An 8,959-nucleotide genomic window follows, 5' to 3' on the forward strand; every position below is an offset into this window, starting at 1 on the left:
TTTTCCATTTTCATAAGCAATAATAACGCAAAATGTCACCGGAGCTATTAGCATGAAATTTGCCTGACATAACCTAATTCAGCTCTTTTTCTGCTCGTCTGCAAACACCCCCAAGGTTGTGACACTTGAATAAGAGCATCCTCTTTACAAAAACATTTAAGTTAAGCCTCCTGCCTGTGTTAAACTATGGTTTGGTATTTAAAAGACTGAATTAAGGACCATTTATTTTAAAGTAGCTATATTAATCTTTAGTTTGCATACACTCATCATGTGCGTATATGTCATGGTAATTTGGGGCTTTTAATGATTTATTTGAACTTTTCTCTTTCTGGGGTTGAATGACTGAACAGCACACATTTTTAATTTTAAAAAACAAGAATTGAATGCACAAGTATGAAACTAGTTTCTTTAATGTATACCAGTTCAAATATATACATACACCCCAATTAATATTTGGTTCAATGTCCCTTAGCAAGTTGCACCTTGACCAGATGCTTTTGGTAGCCATGAACTAGCCTTATTTTGGCTGGATATCTGATCACTCTTCATAGCAAAATTGGTAGAATTCATTTAAAATGGCCAAAAAGCTGATTCTGTTCATCTGGACGTAGCGTTTTGTGGGAGAAACGTTTCGTCACTCATCCAAGTGACTTCTTCAGTTTCCCCAGTCTTATAAACAGTACATTTGCACAATGTCAGTTCCTTAATCATAATTATGCAAATTCTCATGACCACTGATCAACAACCACTGACCAAAACCCACTGATCTCTAACACACAGAGAGTTGGGGAATGGCTGCAATCACAGCATTGTAAGATGGTGAAAGATGTACCCTTAGGCCCCCTCCTCGATTCAGAGATGGTCTTTCCCTTTTCACGTAAATGGCCTCCCTGTCCAGGATGTGTACATCCTCATCATTGAAAGAGTGTCCACTGGCCTGTAGGTGTAAATAGACTGCAGAGTCCTGGCCTGACGAGGTAGCTCTTCTGTGTTGTGCTATTCGTTTCGCCAGAGGTTGTTTGGTTTCCCCGATGTATAAATCCTGGCAATCCGCCTGGCACTTAACAGCGTACACTATGTTACTCTGTTTGTGTCGGGGGGACCCGATCCTTGGGGTGGACCAGTTTTTGGCGCAGCGTGTTTTGGGGTTTAAAAGCCACAGAGACCCGGTGTTTAGAAAAAATGTGTCTCAACTGCTCCGATACTCCTGACACGTACGGGATCACTGCAGGTTTTCGCTCGGGCAGCGGTTGTCCTTCTCTCCTGGATCGGCTGGAGCTTTCTTTAGGTGTTTTTCCCGCTTTGACAAAAGTCCAGCTGGGATAACCACATTTACTCAGGGCCTTCTTGATGTGCTGTTCTTCTGCTTCCCTGGCCGCTGTGTCTGTGGGGATGGTGTTCGCTCTGTGTTGTAGCGTCCTGATGACACCCAGTTTGTGCTCCAGTGGATGATGAGAGTCAAACCTTAGATACTGATCCGTATGTGTAGGTTTACGGTACACGTCAGCTTTTAGATGTCCCCCATTCCTGATGGAAATCTCACAGTCTAAGAAGGCTAACCTGCCACTTTTCATATCCTCCCTGGTGAATTTGATGTGTCGGTCCACCGAGTTAATGTGATCCGTGAACTGTGGTACGTCCTGAGATTTGATTTTCACCCAGGTGTCATCCACATATCTGAACCAATGGCTTGGTGGTGTCCCAGGGTAGGATAGCAAAGCCCTCTTTTCCACTTCTTCCATGTACAAATTGGCCACGATGGGTGAAACTGGGGAGCCCACGGCACACCCATGTTTCTGCCTGTAGAACTGACCCTTGTGTGTGAAGCAGGTGGAATGAAGACACAGTTCCAAAAGCAAACACACTTGGTCAATGCTGAGAGTGGTCCTGATGCTGAGGTTAGTGTCATCCTGTATCTCTTACGGACTAACTCCAACGCTTCTGTGACTGGGATGCAAGTGAAGAGAGATGTAACATCTCTCACCTTCTCAACAAAATCCAGGGTGTTCTGGATGTGGTGTTCAGAGCTGCCCACCAGCGGGTTGAGGATCAAAGCCAGAAACTTGGAGATGTTATAGGAGACAGAGTTGATCATGCAGACAATCGGTCTTAAAGGTGCATCCTGTTTATGTATTTCTGGTAAACCATACAGACTTGGTGTAGACTCCCCTGGGTATAGCCTGTGGTATGAGGTCCGGTCAATAGCCTCGTCTTGTTCTAACTGCTTCAGACAGTCTATCACCCTCTTCCTGTAGCCACTTCCTGGGTCTCGTTTCAGGGGCTCATAAGTATTTTCATCACTGAGTAGTGACAAAATTTTCTCATGATAGTCTTTCTGGTTTAGCAATACTGTGCACCTACCCTTGTCTGCCGGAAGGATGATAATGTTGTTGTCATCACTAAGTTATGTGAGTGCCTTCCTCTCCTCCATGGTGATGTTGGATGCTGGGGGCTTTGCATTGCTGAGACAGGCCAAAACTTTCGTCCGTAGTTGCTCTGCTTCCACTTTTTTTCTAAACACCAGGTCTCAGTGGCTTTTAAACCCCAAAACACGCTGCGCCACGCTGCGTTCATTTAAAATGGTTACTTTCCCGGCATAGGCCTGGCTTTGAATCATAATCCATAAATTTTCAATAAGGTTGAGGTTGGGGTGTTGGGAAGGCTGTTTTGGAAGTTCGATGTCAGCCTTCTTTAACAAAACCAGTTTTAATGTTCGATCCGTGTCCTCTTGGAACACTCGTATCCAAGTTTCAACTGTCTTGCAGTTTAGTTGAAGGATTTTGAGGTAGTTCTGCTTCTCCATTATTCCATCCACTTTCTGCAGGGTACCTGATCCACTGGCAGCAAACCGGCCAAAGAGCATGATGCTGCTAACACCATGCATGCGGTTGCTATAGCGTTCTTAGCTCTGAAAAGCTCATCTTTACAGCTCCAAACATACAGTCCATGGCAATTTCTTTTTTTTTTTTCTTTTTTTTTTGTGTCCCTGTCCATGGCGATTTCAAATTGGCTCCACTATGGCATTCCAGCAGTTTCCATTTTCTGGTAGGATTGAGTCTTGGTGGTTCCTGGGTTGATTTTGAACATCCTAAACAATTACCTCTCATCTGAGGGTCACAGGTTGGGTCTTCTTCTAGACCTCGGCTAAGTGTGACACATCTGAATAACTTACATACAATTTTTTGAACTGGTGATCTTGGAATCTTCAGTTGTTTAGAAAGGCTCCAAGATATTTTCTCAACTTAAAATCTACAATTTTTCTGCTTATATCTCCAGGTTCAAGGTTCGATCCCTCCAGTCTGCATGCCAAAAATATCCTTGGGCTAGATACCAACCTGAAATTGTTCTCCGATGTATCCATTGGAGCGTGAATGTGTGTTAATGCTAGATAGGAAGCAATTACATAGAAAGAGCATAGAAAAAGTCCTTGGGTGAATACAGCAAGTTGTGTAAATCGCTTTGAGTGCTCAGATAGAAAAGTAAAAAAAACATGTCCACTTATCATTTACCAAAAAATAAAAAATAAAAATCTGTAAACTACCAGTTATAGTCAGTCATAATCATAAAGTTAATATTAGTTGGTTAAACAACATTATGGAACCTTCAGCACCATAAAATATTTAAGTGATTACATGCATATATTTTAGCCTCTCTATTATTTTGACCCTGTGTGTATTAGACAAAATCTGAAATAAATTTGAATTTGCACCACTTTAGCTCAGTGGGTGAGCAAAGGACCAAATACCAGATCTTCAGCATCAAACTATCCAATAAAGACGAAACATTATGGATGCTGCACAATCGTTCCACTGTTGTGGACAGTTCAAATAAATCCTTAAAATCTCAAAAATACCATGGCCTCGATGCCCATGATGAGTGTATGCAAACGTCTGACCACACTGACCTTTTGGTTTCTTTCTTCATTTCACTGACAGGGCAGAACGGGACAGCAGTTCTGTTGCGTAGCTATGACACACATCCTTGTATATAAGAAGAACTAGGACTTTATTTTTCTTTTTAATACTCAGGAGATAAAAAGAAGCTGACCATTTCAAACCAATCTTTTGCGATCATCCTAAGGATTAAAATATACTTACTGAGCCAAATCGGGTTTCTCAGCTCTGCCCATAAAAAGCAAAAAACACGCTTAATCTCAACTTGGCAGATCTCTTCTCTGAATCATCTGCGTGTGCACCTCTGGATGACTTCCAGCTGTGTTTCTTCCTTGAAACTCCATTCTGCTCACTGGCATGTTCACATTTATTAATCAACCTTATATGTACAACCGATGCTTCTGCCTGACCCAGCTTTCCACCAGCTTCAGACCAAATAAGAGTATTCAGCCGAAGCATCCGCATGTCCAAGCTCACAGCAGCACGGGTCAACGTGGTGTTCTACTCCATCATCCCAAGGCCTCTGATGTAAAATGACCAGATCTATGGTGTGTCCTATCATAAGCATTAATTCATTTCCTCCTCGAAATGAGCTGTTGGCTCATTTCGAGGAGGAAGACACAAATCCCTTGAGGATTGTGTGAGAAAATCTAACATACCAGTGTTGTGACTTCTTATGTATAAGGTGGCAGTCAAAAGTACTTTTTAATCATCGTTGGAGTGGTAGACTTAGAAATGCATCACTTCTCAATTATTTTACCGATTACTTCTAAAGTGTTGTGGTTATCATATTATCTCAACAAATTAATCATGTTCTCCAATTTGAGATATTCGAAGCAAAAAGATAAAATAGAAGGAATGATCTTGTTTTTATTCAGGAGCTACATTTTTTGTAGAGTTTTAGTAGGTTCCAGTTTTTTTTATTTCTGCTAACTGATGAATTTTGTCTATCAGGTTTAAATGAAGTCAAAACTGTGGAGACTGACCCACACCCACTTGAAACATGTGTAACATAAAGTACTACACCTTGAAATGTTATAGCTGTAAATCATGCTCCAGTGTAGGATGTGGGTGCAGTGTGTTTCCATTCATAGTTGCTTTTTTCCAGGTCAGCCTTATCTCAGAGGTCCACAAAAAACCTCTGAGGTCCACAAATTCATCTTAACTACACATTTTGAAGCTGCAGGTCCTTCCTGATTTGACGATGGCCTTCCACCGTGGAGGGAAAAAAAGATTTCACCCTAATTTCAAGTGGTTTGTGTCCAGAGGGGCAGGAAGTGGCAACATTGCCATTAGAAATTCTGATTGGAACCCCACTGCTTCTGCTTAACACATCTCATGACTGTGATGGGTGAGTAGATAATCGATTTGAAATGTCTCAAAGAGGAGAAAGATGTGGGCCAATGGAAAAATCAAATCAAATGAAAGTAATGCTGTATTTCTTTGAAGAGCCTGAGGTTATATCTAGTACTCCCTCTTCGCTTCCTTACTGAATAATTCAGGTTATTATTCAAATCTCAGGTTGTTACATAGATTAACCAGTAAAGTCACAGCTTTGACAACCAAAAAGACACATGGCTGTGACCTAAAGATCAATGTCATCAAAGGGTTATTTTAAAAAGGTCTTTTTTTGTTACAGCACGTTGAAATAAAAACCCCTCACATGCTATGATAAACTGTTCATGCTCAGTTAGCAGTTAACATTTTGGTCAGCCCTATTTTAAGTGTGTATTCTTACTTATGTTAAAGAGATCGTGTTTCGCTACTAAGATTTCAAAGGCACTGAGAAAGATGCAGAGGATCTCCAGACAAAGCAAGAGCTGTCTAGTAAAGCTCCCCTGACAAGATTAAAAATGTCTGATCCACTTAATCTCGGAGGAGACGCGAAAACATACATAAATGAGCAGATGCGCACGGGAACAAGAGCGCGCATCACCTGTGCGCAGTCTCGGGTTTGCTGCGTACTTCTGCACACGTCTGCTTCGATGGCCGTGAAATTCATCAGTCGCATCGGTCGCTGTATTTGATTCATGTTTTCGTCACTTTTCATGCTTAACTCTGGTGTAATCAATCCTGTCATAACAGCGCTACAGATATATGTTTTGGCCTGTGGCTGATGCAGCTTTATATTGCACGTTTATATTCTGAGGTTGATTTAGTCATGGTTTCCGTGCTGCCCGTGTCATCCTGCTGTGGGACAGAGATTTACCCTGATGGGCTGTTACTTGACCTGACCTCCTCCTTTTTTATTTTCTCTTTGGCCTTTATTGTTCTTTTGAACTCTTCCATGTAAATCTTTTTTCCCCTTCTCAATATTTTCTGCTCACTGGGAACACAGTAGACCGGATACCAGGAGCCACAGTTCCATCCTGCTTCTCAGAACACGGGAGTGTAGGCTTTCCACTTCTCTCCAACTAAGAGAGCATGAGGAAAACCTCACGGGAATCTAAACTGGCACCTCTTATGAGAAAAAAGACATGAAGAATTAATTTCTAGACTTCCACCTGTCAACAAACTCCCCCAAGAAGCCACAAGCCTTTTTAAGCTCCAATTACACGGGATATTGAAAGGGTCATTGATGATGTTCATTTTGTCACATATCACAGATAACTTAATGATTGCTCATTTGAGAGAGTGCTCCCTGGTGTATGAGCTGATTTTGTCATTGTCTCCAGTGATGGAAGTAATCAGTGTTTGAAATCATTGTCTTCTCGAATAAATTATCCTTCTGCATCATTATCATATTCTGATTGATTGGATTTGAGTTGCATTGTGATTGGATTAGCATTAGGTGAGACAAACCCAACCCAATGTAAAATCTATTCAATAAAAACTGCATCTGACCCAGCTCGTACAATGAAACTCATTTGATTTATTCATTAGTTTTCCTCATCCAAACTTTTTATTCTCCATCATTTCGATTTTGTCCATCCATCCATCCATCCATCCATCCATCCATCCATCCATCCATCCATCTTCATCCGCTTTATCCGGGGCCGGGTCGTGGGGGCAGCAGCATAAGCAGAGAAGCCCAGACCTCCCTCTCCCCAGCCACCTCCTCCAGCTTATCCGGGGGAATACCAAGGCGTTCCCAGGCCAGCCGAGAGATATAATCTCTCCAGCGTGTCCTGGGTCTGCCCCGGGGCCTCCTCCCGGTGGGACATGCCCGGAACACCTCACCCAGGAGGTGCCCAGGAGGCATCCTTGTCAGATGCCCGAACCACCTCAGCTGGCTCCTTTCGATGTGGAGGAGCAGCAGCTCTACTCTGAGCCCCTCCCGGATGGCCGAACTTCTCACCCTATCTCTAAGGGAGAGGCCAGCCACCCTTCGGAGGAAGCTCATTTCTGCCGCTTGTATCCGCGATCTCGTTCTTTCGGTCACTACCCACAGCTCGTGGCCATAGGTGAGGGTAGGGACGTAGATCGACTGGTAAATTGAGAGCTTCGCTTTTACACTCAGCTCCCTCTTCACCACGATGGACCGGTGCAGCGTCCGCATCACTGCAGCTGCCGCACCAATCCGTCTGTCGATCTCTGGCTCCCTTCTCCCATCACTCGCAAACAAGACCCCGAGATACTTGAACTCCTCCACTTGGGGCAGGAACTCATCCCCGACCCGGAGTGGGCACTCCACCCTTTTCCGGCTGAGAACCATGGCCTCAGATTTGGAGGTGCTGATCCTCATTCCCGCTGCTTCACACTCGGCTGCGAACTGTTCCAGTGCGAGCTGGAGGCCCTCACCTGATGAAGCCAACAGAACCACATCATCCGCGAAAAGCAGAGATGAGATTCTGAGGCCACCAAAGTGAAAGCCCTCCGCCACTTGGCTGTGCCTAGAAATCTTGTCCATAAAAATTATGAACAGAATCAGTGACAAAGGGCAGCCCTGGCGGAGCCCATCACCCACCGGGAACGAGTCCGACATATTGCCGGCAATGCGAACCAAGCTCTTGCAACGGTTGTATAGGAATCGAATGGCCCCCATTTCGATTTTGTTTTTAGTGTTATTGAGCAGTAAGCATACAGCGCAGCACGTCATGATGCTAAGAAGAACATAAACTAAATGTGTGTTTTCCATTTCATGGCATTAGCTGTTTTGATGTTTTAAATGTGAACCATAAATATAATTTAGGATCATGAATTCCTTCTTATTTCAGAGCAGCTGGCATAAGTGATGGATGGAGGGAATTTTACTATACTGCTACTATCTTAAATCTTAAATAAAGCAGGAGGAAGGTTTCCCAGGATCACTCTCCAGTATTCTCCTCATGTATTCTTTGTTTTTCCAGTTATTCATTGTGTATTATTTTTTTCTTGTCCAATTCTTTTTTCTTTTTTTTTTACCTGAATCGTGCTGGATTTCTTTTCCTTTCCCCTTTTGCCTCTCTGTGTGTGACCTGTGTCTGTCTGGATTAAGTATTTGGAGTTTTGACTGCCTAATGGTGCAATGCATTTTGGCCCTCCTAGGAACTGTTGCTAACATGATCAGACTGAATAAGTAAATTCCTTTGAGCCCATGAGGCCGTCAGAACAGAAGCATATTTGGTAGTCCTGGCAACCTTGCAGCTTTAACCCTGTAACACTAAGTGTGCCATATTTGATACATGAGGGGTTTTTTGAGTCTTTGTGACTTCTACATCATCATTGTGATACCTTTCCCTTCAAAAACCCAAATAAATTGCACAATACATTTATTTAAAAAAAATGTAGTAAATATTATACAAATTAAAAATCCTGTATGCAAATTAATCTCTGATTTTATCTGTATTTTGTCAGGAGGTCAGAAGGTTGCTAGAAATGTTAATGTTTTAGCAATTATTTCATTAATAATTTAGGCTTTACAGGGTTAAGGGACTTTCCATGTCCCAGCCACATGTTTACAACCTCTCGCCTCATATTCTGTTATCTTGCAATTGCATATATTGCATACGTGCATGCATGCAAAGGGGTATCTTGCAAACTGTCTGTATACCTGTATACTGTAGAAAGAAATGCTTAAATGCATTGCTGCAGGTTCCTAATCATTTTAGTATCTTCTTTCAGCATGTTTGTCCAATCTTCAAATA

Source organism: Copadichromis virginalis, linkage group LG19 (genome assembly GCF_057382275.1).
Source record: "Copadichromis virginalis isolate Kocher_CV1m ecotype Utaka linkage group LG19, C_Virginalis_male_GT1.1, whole genome shotgun sequence".
Classification (NCBI taxonomy): Eukaryota; Metazoa; Chordata; class Actinopteri; order Cichliformes; family Cichlidae; genus Copadichromis; species Copadichromis virginalis.